Here is a 14,661-nt window from a genome sequence, read left to right on the forward strand (position 1 = left end):
CGGGCGCCTGTAGTCCCAGCTACTCGGGAGGCTGAGGCAGGAGAATGGCATAAACCCGGGAGGCGGAGCTTGCAGTGAGCTGAGATCCGGCCACTGCACTCTAGCCTGGGCGACAGAGCGAGACTCCGTCTCAAAAAAAAAAAAAAAAAAAAAAAAAAAAAAAAAAAAAAAAAAGGAAATATTTCACTAGAGTTGCTGAATTATCCTAGTGAATTTTTTAAACTTTTTTCCTGGCTTTATTATGTCTGAAACATAGCTATGCATTTTTATGGAGTAAAAATAATCAAAATATGTTTACATGTACTTAAGTCCTGGGAAGATCGTATCTTTTTAAAAGGAGGTCTCTTTCTAAAACTTGAAATACGTGTAAATAAGCTTATGATCCAGATCTGAGCACTTTAACAGTAGAAACAAATCTAAGAACGGAGCCAATAGTCATCTCAACACATTGTCTATGTCGATATTAGATGAGAAAATCTTCTCTCTGGCAATCTTAATGTCTCCTTCTCCGTCCATAATGACTCGATGCATAAAAATTAATCTTTTCCCTCCGCTTTGATCCCCAAGCTCCTTAGCGAAGATTCCATCTTGCTCTATAACACACGATGAAGCATTTTCCCTGTTATAATGTGACGATGGCCCTACTGAGCACAACAATTTGAGTCTGAATGTGCCACAGCCAAAGGAGAAATCTTAAGAGGCAATTCCACCTAGAACTATTTGGCAAATGCATAAAAAAGACACATTAACACAGTCTGAAAATTGTGCCCTTAACAATAAGAACACAAAACAGACCTGGGATTGGGAGAGAGAGGTGGAGAGGGATGGAGAAAAGGAAATGCAGAGGCGAGATACTCTGGTGGTTCCAACCCCAGAAAGTGCTGGTCATGTAGATCAGTTTCAGTCAAAAAAAAAAAAAAAAAAAAAGCACTTTAGAAACTTTCAATAGAAAAGATTGTTTGTCAAGGCTAGGCAAAAACATTCTTTAATTAGTTTACTCAAATATTAAATCTGACATCTAGTATCTCAATATTAGCAAAAATGTGATAATTATAGCTGGAAGGGTTTTTTATTGAATGTAAATTCATGTATAACACTTTTAGCATATCTCACTCCCCATTGTTATCTCCCATACACTGTTCACACTTAACTGGAAGCCTTGGGCTCCACTCTGAAATGTGATCTCAAATTCACAGTCTCCATACTTCCTTTTAATGTAGTTGCAGTTCAGTAATGACCATGACAGAGGACGTGTCCTGTCTACCATCCCCAGGGAAGACATAATCTTGAGAGATCCTGCCTGGCTCGGGGGCACCTGAGCTCCCAGGATGGCCACGCTGCTGCAGAAGGGGCTTTCTGTATTCACTGGAGACCCACATTACATCACTTCTCCATAGGGAAGGCTCTGTGTGCTTTTGGGCAGCAACCATTTTGACCAGGTTGGCTGTCAGTGCCGTTAAGGAGCTTGCCAGCTCAATCTAGTTATTGACTTGAAGGAGGAGAACAGAAGCAGGCAACATGTATTGAGTCAGGTCTGTGCAAATATGCATTTGTTCATTCTACCCTTGCAGCATCCTTGTCTTACAGAGAAATACTGGGACTAGGAGAGGTTAAATGGCACGCCCAACACCATGGCATTTGTGAGGGCAGGCACTCATGGTCCAGGCAGCACCTGAAATGAACACTGCCCTCTCTAGGGCTTGCTGGGGCAGGAGTGAGGAGAGTGTATGGCCACACAGTGAACCGTGGACACCTCACTCCGCCGTAAAACTAAATTAATAAGCACATGCTCATGTGTAGGCTGACTCATATACCCCTTTTCCCAAATACTGACATACCACTGTGGGTTCTTATAATAATATTGAGAAGTGCCGATGTTTTTATTTGTTTGTTTGTGGTGACAGCCACTGAACAATCTCCTCGGATTGGAATCTCAGATGCCCACAAGAGCCTAGCTTTTCTCAAGACATCAGGAAGAGGTGGGGACCACTGCAGCCCAGACCACAAACGCCCCTTCTGAAAGGACCCAGCTGTAGGACTGGTAGCTCCTGTCACTATGGGCAATTGCACTCCTGGTTTGCAGAGCTTTGGATTTTTTCAAAGGATGCCAGAAACAAGGATTTTTATGTGAACTCTACCAATTTAAAAAGATGGCAACAGCTGGGCGTGGTGGCTCACGCCTGTAATCCTAGCACTTTGGGAAGCTGAGGTGGGCGGATCATTTGAGGTCAGGAGTTCAAAACCAGTCTGGCCAACATGGTGAAAACCCATCTGTACTAAAAATACAAAAATTTGCTGAGCGTGGTGGTGCATGCCTGTGATCCCAGCTACTTGGGAGGCTGAGGCAGGAGAATTGCTGGAATCCAGGAGGTAGAGTCTGCAGTGAGCCGAGATGGCACCACTGCACTCCAGCCTGGGCAAAAGAGTGAGATTCCATCTCAAAAAAAAAAAAAAAAAAAAGGTAACTATTAAAAAAAATTTTTTTTTCAATTGTGTGAGCCAAATAATATATGTCCATGAGCCTGATTTGGTCTGAGCCTTCTGCTCCTTCTGCTTTACAACTTCTGGTCTGGAGGATATGTCATACCAGAGATGACTTTGCATAAGAAGGACCTCAGGCCAACCTTCACAACAGTGAAAACACGCCTAAATTGCTCCTTCCACACAGCCAGTGAAGAAATGGCCTGTCCACTTTGACAGTCTCTCTCATTTTAACAGTAGTATTTGAAGAAAGGAAATGATGACCAAAAACTCCACATTAAAATATGTCTCAATTTCAAAATTAATGATCAGAGAAATCAGCAAAAAGTGAGAGGAATTTTACAGTTTAACAAAATAGAAAAACTAGCAAACAAACAAAAAGGCATGGGTTGATATTAAACAAATGCCTAAAAGGAGTTCTGTTCCAACTATCCAGGAGAGGCCCATCACAAGCTTTCGTGATGGGATTATTTTTTCCAGATACATTTCCCACTATCCATCCTTTCCCCTTCATTACCATCTTGTTTCTCAGAATACTGATATAGACATAGACCAATTTTAGCAGCCTTTTATTACTAAAATCCCCCTCTTGCAAATGAGGAATTCAAATGTGGAACATAAGGCTGGGCGCGGTGGCTCACATCTGTAATCCTAACAATTTGGGAGGCCAAGGCAGGCTGATCACCTGAGGTCAGGAGTTCGAGACCAGTCTGGCCAACATGACGAAACCCCGTCTCTACTAGAAATACAAAAATTAGCCAGGCATAGTGGTGGGAACCTGTAATCCCAGCTATTCAGGAAGCTGATGCCAGAGAATCACTTGAACCCGGGAGGTGGAGGTTGCAGTGAGCCAAGATTGTGCCACTGTACTCCAGCCTGGGCAACAGAGCAAGACTCTATCTCAAAAATGAAATGAAATGAAATAAAATAAAATAAAATAATAAAATAAAATAAAATGGAACATAACCTGGTGTCCCCATTCATGCTAGCTCAGGCACCCCAAAGTAGTCTTCAGACAACCTCATTCTCTAGCAAGACGAGTGCTGTCACGTGGAAATATGCTTTAGAGAGAAGCATTTGAAGGCACTTTTTTGCTTAAACGTGCAGATGCAGGAAAATTTCATGGTGCTATTTGAGAAGTCAGAGCAGAGAACAAATTGTAACGAAGTCACAGAAACGGGAGAACACTTAGGAAAATCCTATATTATTAGTTTACTGTTAATTAAAAAAAATCTCTCCACTGAGTACTGCCTTGATAAAGAAAACAAATTCCAGAAGAAAAATAATCCTAGTAAAATAGCTCAGGTATATACATTTCTAAGTCTAAATACAGCCACTTTGCTGCTATGTGTGGTAGGGAGGCTGTGGTTTATAACATATACTGGCTTTTGTCCAGTTTCTGGCTGATAGTCATAGACCTTGTTGCAGTCTTTTGTTATAATGTTGGGTGTATGAGGTCACAGGGGCAGCCTCTGACCTCCTCCTGCCCTCCTTTAATCTACTCCAAGGCAGGACTCTACTTCTCCTCTGCCTTTCTGATTTTGGGTCCTAAGACCCTCCTATGAGAGGGTCCCACTGCTCTATACCTTAGGGAAGAAATGCTCACATCTTGAAGCTTCCATAAAAACCCAAGAGGGCTGGGGTCAGTGAGCTTCTGGATAGTGGAACTGCAGGATCCTGGAGGGTAGTGCCTCAGGGAGGGCATGGAAACTCTGGGCCCCTTCCCCCATTTCCTGCCCTAAGCATCTTTTCATCTGTATCATTTGCAATATCCTTTATAATAAACTGGTAAATGTAGATAAGTGTTTCCCTGAGTTCTCTGAGCGCTCTGGCAAATTATTTGAACCCAAAGAGGGCGTCATGGGAACCCCAACTTGAAGCTAGTTGGTCAGAAGCTCTGGAGGCCCAGCCTTGTCACCGGTGTGTGTTAGAGGGGGCCAGTCTTGGTTGGGGACTGAATGCTCAACCTGTGAGATCTGACATCGTCTCCAGGTAGACAGTGCCGGAAATGAATTAGAGGATACCCAGGTGGTGTCCACTGCTTGGTGTGTGAGGAAAAAAACCCACACATAGTCACAGAAGTCTTCTCCTATGTTGATAATTATTGTGATGTGAGAATAGAGGGAAAACATGGTTAGAGAGAGTTTTCCCTACACAGAAGCTGTCTTCTCTTTAGTTGGCCGGTATAAGCAAAGAATTTCATAGTCTGGGAAATTTGTTATCAAGCGCAATCCTTCTGCTCAGGCCCTTGATTCTGTAGTCTGTCATGCCAGTGGCAGCGACATAGTTTGATTAAAAAAGCATGGAACCCAGCAAGAGGACTTGCATTCAATTCCCCACTCTGCTGCTTATTTTCTCTGTGACCTTGGGCAAGGCCACACTTGTCAGGCTGTAATGGAGAATGTGTCCCAGAGGAAATTGAGGCGAAATTTCAACATCTACTCCACTCTTACAGGCTGTGTGAACCTCGGGCAAATTCCTTAATATCTCTGAGCCTCATTTTCCTTGTCCTAAAAGTAAAGATGAAGATTTAAAAAATCACAAGAACTGGCTGGGTGCACTGGCTCACACCTGTAATCTCAGCACTTTGGGAGGCCAACGTGGTTGGATCACCTGAGATCAGGAGTTCGAGACCAGCCTGGCCAACATAGTGAAACCCTGTCTCTACTAACAATACAAAAATTAGCCAAGTGTGGTGGCGTGCACTTGTAGTCTCAGCTACTTGGGAGGCTGAGGCAGGAGAATCTCTTGAACCCGGGAGCTGGAGGTTGCAGTGAACTGAGATAGGGCCACTGCACTCCAGCCTGGGAATAGAGCAAAACTCTTGTCTAAAAAAAAAAAAAAAAAAATCACAAGAGCTAGCTTATCATATTTATTCTCTAATTCAAGACCTTCAGTACTAAGTGCACTACATAGTTTATCTCCCTTATCATTAACAATTAATACTATTGATATTAATAACGTTCATAAAAATGGACAATAAGGCCATCTTCATAGGATCATGATGATTAAGTGATAGAAAATAGGAAGCCTTTTTGTCAACCAAAAAGATATATTCATGTTGATTATCACATGTAACAAAATTTTAGAAGCATCTAGAAGAGTCCATGGATTACAAACTCTTCTCTGTGCCCTGTAATATCTTTATCAAAAATTAAATTACCTTTTACTGCAAAATTGCCACAGAGTTTAAAACATATGGACCTAGAATCTCTATTTGAGGATTTTAGTGATCTTGATAGTATACCAAGGGATTAATGATGAACCATACGTCTTTTCATAGGCCTGTTGTGCTCTGGCAGAAGGTACAGAAAGAATGCATGGTTCCTGAAACTTGGGGAGGGTAGGCAGAGCAGACAACAGCCTGTGCCACAGAGAGGAGAGATAATCTCTACGTGGCATGATGCAGAAATGGTGGCTGGGAGGGCTGCAGGCGAACTTGGTTGGCTTTCAGAATGGACTTCTCTTAACGGACACAGAGGAAGTTGTTAATTCTTAATAAAACTAATAACAATAGCAGAACAGCTGCTTCCTCAATTATGGTACAGGGTGTTTCATTCCATCATCTAGTCCTGTGCAGCTGCAACACCAGCATAGCAGGACAAGTCCATCAAAAGTACCAACTTCAAACTTAAGGAAGTGAGAAAATGAATCTACCAAAATGTCTCCTTGATTTGGACATCAATACATTGGAATGTGTGGTGATTTGAATCAGGGTTAGGCTGATGCTCCCCTTTGCTTGGCAAACTGCCTCTTCATTGATAATGCAAAGTATGACTGCAAACCGCATCTCTGGGGGGTATTTAAAGTGCTTAAGGGAACACGCGGCATACTTCAGAAGCGCTCCTTTTATATGCAATTAGTCTGTTCATGACACATCATTCTTATCTATTCATTAAAGTAAGTCCCTGGCTTAGTTGCAGGCATTTTATGGATTTATGGAATCACGGGAGATCAGAACTGGCTAGGGCCTAAAGGTCATCAGAGTCATGACTCCTCTGTGGGTCATCCACATCCAACATCCAATATCCAACATCCGTGCCTGGGTTACTTGCATTTCTGCCCCAGTCCAGTGAGAGGCCACTCTGGATCTCCTCAGTAGCCCTTGGAAAGATCATGAACTCTGGAGTTGTGAGGACCTGGATCAAATCCCAGCTTCATCCTTTACCAGTTATGGGAGCCTCTGTTTCTTTATGAGGGTTGTGTGTGCTGTTCCTGGCATATGGCATATTTTTTTGAGACTCTTTTAGCCCCATAAGAGACTGACAGTAGATTAGTGCTTGCCAGGTTGCAGGGGGTGACTATAAATGAATGGGGTTTCTTTGTGGGTTAGTGGAAATCTTCTTCAGTTAGATTGTGATGATGGTCACACAACTGATAAGTTACTGAAGTCACTGAATTGTACACACAAAACAAATGAATTTTATTATATGTAAATTACACCTCCATAAAGCTGTTAAAAAAAAAAAGACAGAAAATACCTAGCAACATTTTTTTTTAATTACGAAAATACCCAAGGTGCTAAGCATAGTATACACAAGATAAAAGTTAATTTGGGGTGTTGCAGGAGGAAGTATATGCAGTACAAGCAAAAATAATTTTAGGAAATCATCTGCTTTGTATTCTCAAAAAAATTAAGGAAAAATTGTCTCTATGAAAGACAATTGAAGGTAAGATCATAGAACAGACTGAGGAAAATAGAGTATAGATCCAAAATCCCTTTAAAGAAATCCATGAGACCAATCTATTTAAGAATGCAGAATTTTTTGAATTTTAGAAAGGTAATATGGGGCATTTTCCATAATTACATAACACCCTCAACAGGGTATGTGGCAGCATCTCATAATTAAACATATTAATATTTCTTTAGTGAAATGTATGAATATTCATATTAAGTAGGATAAATGCAAGGTTATAAATAACCTTGGTCAGGTCCTGATTTGCCACCCAGTGAGTTTGCAGAATGTGCTTGGCTTGCCAGACTTTTGGATCTCAGGATTGGAGAGCTGGGACTGTGGTTCATATTGTTATCACACACATCATGACCTTGCCTTTCCTTTCTTTCCTTCTATGGACTGGCACAATCTCTCCCGAGGAAGAGCCTGTAGCGGGGGACCAAGCTTGAGGTTAGATTGGAATTTTTTGCTCTGTCACTACTGAGTTTAGATGAGAGCGAGCTAGTGAATGAAAAACAGAGTAAAATGGATATTTAAAATTGGAAATACTGTTCAGGAAGAGATGGACAAAGAGGAAAGAACCAAACTTTTTAAACATAGGATGACAGATAGACAGTGCACCGTTAAATACTAGCACAAGAGCACAGGCAGCAGAAAAAGAAAATGTTCAGGTTCGATACATTAATAAGTTCTGTTTCATTTACTTGGTTTTTCTATTTATTTACTTCAAACTGACTTTGCAGAAGTTTATGAATCTTGCAGATGATTTACCACCTGCCCTTTAAACTCTCTGATGCACTCTGTGAGTGGCCCCATCCTTCCATCTCCCCTGTGGGACCCTGGCCCAACAGGAGTCCAGGATACTTGTCACCATGCTCAAGAAAGTGTGACAGCCGGGTGTGGTGGCTCACACCTGTAATTCCAGCACTTCGGGAGGCCGAGGCGGGAGCATCATGAGGTCAGGAGATTGAGACCATCCTGGCTAACATGGTGAAACCCCATCTCTACTAAAAATACAAAAAATTAGCCAGGCATGGTGGTGGGTGCCTGTAGTCCCAGCTACTTGGGAGGCTGAGGCAGGAGAATGGCATGAACCCAGGAGGCGGAGCTTGCAGTGAGCCGAGATCGTGCCACTGCACTCCAGCCTGGACAACAGAGCGAGACTGTGCCTCAAAAACAACAAAAAAGAAAATGTGGTGATAAGTGATGTGATCACAGTCTAGTGACAGTGATGTGACAGCCCACCATGGCCAGGTGGACCATAATGTACATCCCTGAATTTCAGAGGAGTCCTATTCCACTAGACTCCAAACTCCTTGAGGGCGGAGACTTTGTCAATGTTCTCTCTCCAGACCCCAATGAGCTGCTCAAAAAACACATGTGGATTAATCAGATATACGACAGGACAAACAAATTAAATGTCAAATAAAAACAGTTTGATAGTTTACTGTTTTGCAGATTGCCAACCCTTGCTCTAGGATCAAAAAATAGTTCACAGGAAGGGTGCTTTTCCTTGGGCTCTCCTCCAAGTGATATGGGTTCTTCGAAGCATCTGTTTCTCTTTGTTATGTTGATATCCGGCAGCAGTAGCTGCAGAAGGCAAGCTGACCATGGGGATGAATGGAACGGTATGCCCTCGTCCTAAAAAATGAACATAGCTTCTTTCTTATATGTAATTATTTAATGACACAGGAAATTTACATGTTGTGAAACTAGCTGGTTACAAGTAGTAGATAGAAGATTACTTCATTTTTGATTAAAAAAATAAATAAAGACCATGAACATGCATATAAAAATTAGATTAGGTACAAAATACCAGTAGTATTTACTTTTGCTGAGTAATTAAATATTCTTCCCTTTTCATATTTTTAGAAACATTATTTCTGAGATAAAAAAGGAAAACATGATCCTGGAGAGAGTTATCACACACCGGGAATTAGGAATCCAAGAAACCAAGCCAGGAGCCCAGCAGTCAAGGTTGGAAACCCAGTACAGGTTCAGCCAGGGTGATGACGGTCAAGCCCAGAAATGAAGATTGTTCTTTTCTTTTCCTACTGGAATGTTCTTTACCAAACAGTTCCCTCTACATTTAATGTTCTCAGTGCACTTATGTTTGATGGGATCTTATGATTAACCAGCACAAGAGCAAAATGATGCTAGCAACTTTGGTTTTGAATTGCTACAAAATGTACTATTTTGTAGTTACGTACTACACAAAACACACTAGAAGTCAAGTGCTCCTACAACAACAACAAAAAAAACCCACCTGACTAAATCACTGATTTCGGTGGTGTTTTCTAATTTTGTTCATTTTCAATCTTCATAGCAAATGCATTTTTTGCTTCAGGGCCTAGAAGAGGTAATTTTTCTCAAAAAGAAGCTAACATTAATATGTGCTGGGCACTGTCTGATGGCTTGGCTTCAAGTTCAATGTAGTTGGCAGCCTTGTCTTCTAAGTACTCGGTAGATTGAAAAGGCTTACCAAAATCCAAACCACCTTAAAATAAACAATTCCGAATGAGGAGCATCACCATTCTTTCTGTTTTTTAAAAGTCTTTGCTATGGTACCAAACGAAGAAATGCAGTGTATTGCACCTCTATTGATGGAAATGAGGCTCAACCATCTCAGTTTTACCCTTTTCCTACACCCTACCTGTCAAATGTTGTGACAGCTAGTGACACTTTATACAAAACACCTGAGAAAGGCTGATTGCTTTAAAATAAAAAATCTATAAAAGCAATGCCTCCCTAATCCTAAGGTGCTTCTTAGGTATTTCCCAAATCTTTTTGCTCTTTTATACTGCAGCATTTTCAGGAGGAGTCATGAGATACTGTCAAGGTTCACGAAACAACTAAAAACAAAAAAAAACCTTAGACTCCTTTCTGCATTACCACCAACTGCCCGATACACTAGGTCACCTTTTACAGGAGTTGACACAGCACACACGCCACAAAAATCTTCACATAGCAAGAAGGAAAGGTACAAAAAGAATTATATTAAAACAATAACATACATTTGTGTGTACATGGGGAAATTTAAAATATTATATAATCACAAGAAAGACTAGAGATTTCTTGCTTTGCCCTTGGGCGACCAATAAATTTAAAGCCTGTTTTATATCCCAAAAATAAAAAAGAGACTTGATAGAAGTAACAGTGCTCAGTACTTGCAACCCAAGTCAATTTATACAAATCTTGTATAAATTCAAGGGGGAAAATTCATTTTAGGGTGAAGTTATTCAAGATGAAAGAAAGACGTGTCTTCAGTGAGAGAGTTGTCTGCTGTCAGATGATTTCTTGCTTATGTGTATAAAGATTTTGTACTTCTAAACTTTCTTGGTTTTCTGGTCGCCAAATTCACCACTGCCTCCTCACTTTTTCTGCTTGCCTTCATTGCTGTTGATCTTCAGATCAACAAAGGGAGGCACCTCGAAACCAAATGACAGAGCAACTTGAGGCAAATTTAAGTTACTAACATTAAAGATCTGTTTCAGAGAATGGAAATTATAGGCTCGTGTGTATGACTTATATGCTTCCTGGGCTGACTTACGAAGAAAGTAGTTCTTTTCAATCAATTTCTCAAGCTGAGACTGAATGTCAGAAATTTTAGACCAGGAAAAGTCAAATTCACTTAATGGAACCTTGGATTGTTTCAAGTAGTGAAGGAACCCCATTTCTTCTGGTCACAAAATGAGCAAGGCATGCCCTGTCTCATTTAGACCTCTGACTGTTCTGCTTACACGATGAATATATTCCTTAAGGTCATCCAGAGGGTCATGCCGAACAATCCAGTCAACTTCAGGAATGTCCAGTCCTCTTGCTGCCACATCCGTACACAGTAAAGTGTTCCTGAATCTGCGTTGCAGAACTGGAAGAATGTAGTTGTACACTTATTTTGGTTTTGCTTTCCATGAATGGCCAAGGTGAGCAAATCCTTGTAGTTTAGCAACTCATAGTGGTATTTCACAGACGTACAAGATGAAAAGAAGACCATAACCGCCTTCTTTCAGTTCTTCTTAAGGACTGTAAAGGGCAGAAAGAATCTTTTTTCAGAGGGACAAACACCGTATCCCTGCTCAAGATCATCCACTATTGCATTAGCCTTATCATCATCAACACCAACATACAATGGCTCCTTTTTTCAGAGAAATCCTTGCTAGGTCTTCAACTTTTTGAGTTTGGGTGGCAGAGAAGAGCATAGCCTGTCTGTGTGTTGGCAAAAGTTTAATAATTTGCTTTAATTCCTCTTCAAACCCAGCATCCAAGATTTGATCAGCTTCATCAATAACCAGACACTGTAGGTTTTTATACATAAACCCTGGTGTATTCTGCATATGGTCAAGCAGATGGCTTGGTGTGGCTACAATGATGTTGATTCCATTAGCAAGTTTCTGTGCTTCAGCAGATCTGTTACTGCCACTCGTTATCAACCCACTGGTATGCACGTGGTGAGTCATTAGCTCCTTACAAACACCAAAAGTTTGCATGGCTAGTTCTCTAGTAAGTGAGAGAATAAGGACCCCCATTTTATTCGTGGGCATGAACTTTAACTTAACAATGAGTTCAACTGCAGGGATGAGAAAAGCCAAGGTTTACCACTGCCTGTTTTTGCAGCTGCTAGAAGATCCCTGCCTTCCGGTCTGATACTTTTATGTTGAATTTCAGTCATGTTCGTAAAGTCCATTTCTTTTATTGCCTTCAAAGTGTTTTCATTGACCAGATTAGATAGAGAAGCAAATGAAGTATCCTCAAAAGCTCCTGTCAGTCCCAGGGGCAGGCTGGGCACCTCACTGTCATCTTCCTCATTATCTGGCTTCTCCACATTATTTTCTGTTTCTTTGGCAGTCTCGACACTTTCTTCTTTAGATTCCCGTTTGTTTTCAGTTTTTGCCTTTTTTTTGTATCAGGCCCAGCATCATTCACCATTTTTCTCTTTTTCTTCTTCTTTTTCTTTTTTGATTCTGAATTGGGAGACTGCATTGCTGTCTCTCCATTTGTTAATACAGTGGATTTCTGGGGAGATTTTTGAACTTGTACATTTTCCACTGTTTCTTGAGACACAGCTCCATCTTGAGCTTCTGATAACCCCACATTCACAGAATGTTTTGATTTTTTTAACCTTTCCACCTCCCATTGTTTCTTGAGACACATCTCCATTTTGAGTTTCTGATAGGGTCAGATTTGAGGCCCCTGGCAACTTTAGGTTCTGGTGTGCATTTTGAGGTTTCACTTCTCGATCTTCTTGCCCAGGAGTTTCATCCGCAGGTGAGACATGCTGTCCATGAATTGCCTAGACCGCAGTGCCACACAGTACGGCTACTCAGCTCTAGGGGCTGACATTGCACACAGCTTCTTAATTCCTCACTCTCATTCAGGGAGTCACTAACCAACGGCAACACTAGAACCGAGTGTGCATTTTTATTTTCAGGATGTTCCCATCATCCTGACCAAGTTCACTAAGTTATAGGGCAAAACAGATCTTAATTTTCTACATGAGAAGTGCTCAGAGACTAGGCTGGGCGCAGGTAGGGGACTTGACAAATCTCCACAGCAAGCAAATAATTTGTGCTTTCACTTCTATTTATCTGGGTTGTCTTGGAGACACTGATGAAACTCTAGAGGGACTGTTGAGGACTCCCCAGCCAAGCTGTGGCTGCTGCTTTAGAGAAAAGCAGCCTACTCCATTCACATGCCAAAGGCATTTACATAGAGTGCTATTATTCAAAGTATCAGCTTTTTCCTTTGAGCTTTGTTTACCTTATCACCATGCCCCGCCACACACACACACATAAACTCCCCAAATCATAGGCTCTCAGATTCAGACAAGGCCCTTAAGATGAAGAGAACAGCTATCCGTAGTTTTAATACATTCTCTAATGTAACCTCCAGAATGGGAATGCTAACATTTATAGGGTTCCTGATAGATGCCAGGCATTTAATGCATATACATATACTTTATTGATATTATTGCATATCCTTACAACTACTTAGCTCAATCTTCCCCTCTTTTCTGTGGACAAGAAAACTGGGAGTCAGAAACATCCTGTGGCTTCCACAAGGCACACAGTTAGTAAGCGTTAGAATAAGATACAAACGCAGAGAAACTCCAAGGTCTGTGTTCCTTCACTAAGTCTAAGATCCCACTGCCCACCAGGGGGCTGAGTGAAAATCACTGTCCTTGAAGGTTTTGCCCATTGGCTGTGTGCCTGGCTCCAGGAGGCCCCAGAGCTCTGGGGGAATTACTCTTATTCAGGCCAGCCCTCCAGGAGTGAGGATGGATCCAGGTGTCTCCCCGTGATGAGCACTTCTCCCTGCAGGGTGAGGACAGCAGTGTGAGGTGAGGGGAGATAGCCACCAATACATGCAGATGGTACATGCAGTTGATTATCTGGTGGCTGCAAAAGTGGGAGAGAAATAGCTTTGTCTTTTGAGATCTATGATTCTGAAGTGTGTACCTGAAAAAGCTGCTCGTCTGTGTTCCTCGGCTTCTGAGAGGAGAGTCTTTTTAGGAGGAAGACAGATAGGTCTGTACAGGATGGACTGGGAACACCTCCTGCCCTCCGTGCCTGCCCCTCTGACTACCAGAGCCACAAATACCTATCATTTTCCTTCCCTTCCTCCCTTCCTCCCTTCCTTCCTTCCTTCCCTCCCTCCCTTCCTCCCTCCTTGCTTCCTTCCTTCCTTCCCTCTCTCCCTCCTTGCTTCCTTCCTTCCTTCCCTCTCTCTCTCCTCTCTCCTTCCTTCCTTCCTTTCTTTTGCTTTTTCCTTTCTTCCTTCCTTCCTTCCTTCCTTCCTTCCCTCCCTCCCTCCCTTCCTCCCTCCTTGCTTCCTTCCTTCCTTCCCTCTCTCCCTCCTTGCTTCCTTCCTTCCTTCCCTCCCTCTCTCTCTCTCTCTTCCTTCCTTCCTTTCTTCTTTTGCTTTTTCCTTCCTTCCTTCCTTCCTTCCTTCCTTCCTTCCTTCCTTCCTTCCTTCCTTCCTTCCTTCCTTCTCTCTCTCTCTCTCTTTCTTTCTCTTTCTTCTTTTTTGTTTTGTTCTTTCCTCTTTCTCCCCATTTCACACAGCATCACATTGGAGGACAAATTCCAGTGAACTTGGAATCTACAAGTCTGGGTTCAGGTGTAGTTTTGAGATTCACCAATGGGGTGATCTTCGCTAAGTTACTGCAGCTTCTTGAGACTCAGTCATCTCCCTTCTGGAAGGAGGATTACAATGACCACAGCGCCCAGTGGTAATTACTGAACTAGAGGAGGAAGTACTCTAGAACCACAGAGGCTTTGAAACACAAGCGATGATTATTCCATGAGTGGAAGGAAAGGGAATTACCACAGTCCCAGGCTGATTTCAGGGGTTCTCTGAACATGCTCAAACATTATCTCACACAGTCCATGAGCCTGGCCTGCTGTGAGGGTTTGAAAAGACGTCGTCTGAGGCTTTCATTTACCGTTTAGTCATGAAGAGGGAGGACAGGACCTGGGAACACTGTTTTGGGTAGTAGTATTGAAAG

At 42.0% G+C, this 14,661-nt stretch overlaps 1 protein-coding gene and 1 pseudogene across 1 annotated transcript in view; both read right to left on the reverse strand.

Annotated features, from left to right (window-relative positions):
- Positions 1-14,661, reverse strand: part of BNIP2 (BCL2 interacting protein 2) — a 1,133,240-nt gene that overhangs the window by 196,506 nt on the left and 922,073 nt on the right. The window lies entirely within an intron of this gene.
- LOC126958727 (ATP-dependent RNA helicase DDX18-like) lies at positions 10,421-12,431 on the reverse strand (annotated as a pseudogene).

Source organism: Macaca thibetana, chromosome 7, assembly GCF_024542745.1.
Source record: "Macaca thibetana thibetana isolate TM-01 chromosome 7, ASM2454274v1, whole genome shotgun sequence".
Classification (NCBI taxonomy): Eukaryota; Metazoa; Chordata; class Mammalia; order Primates; family Cercopithecidae; genus Macaca; species Macaca thibetana.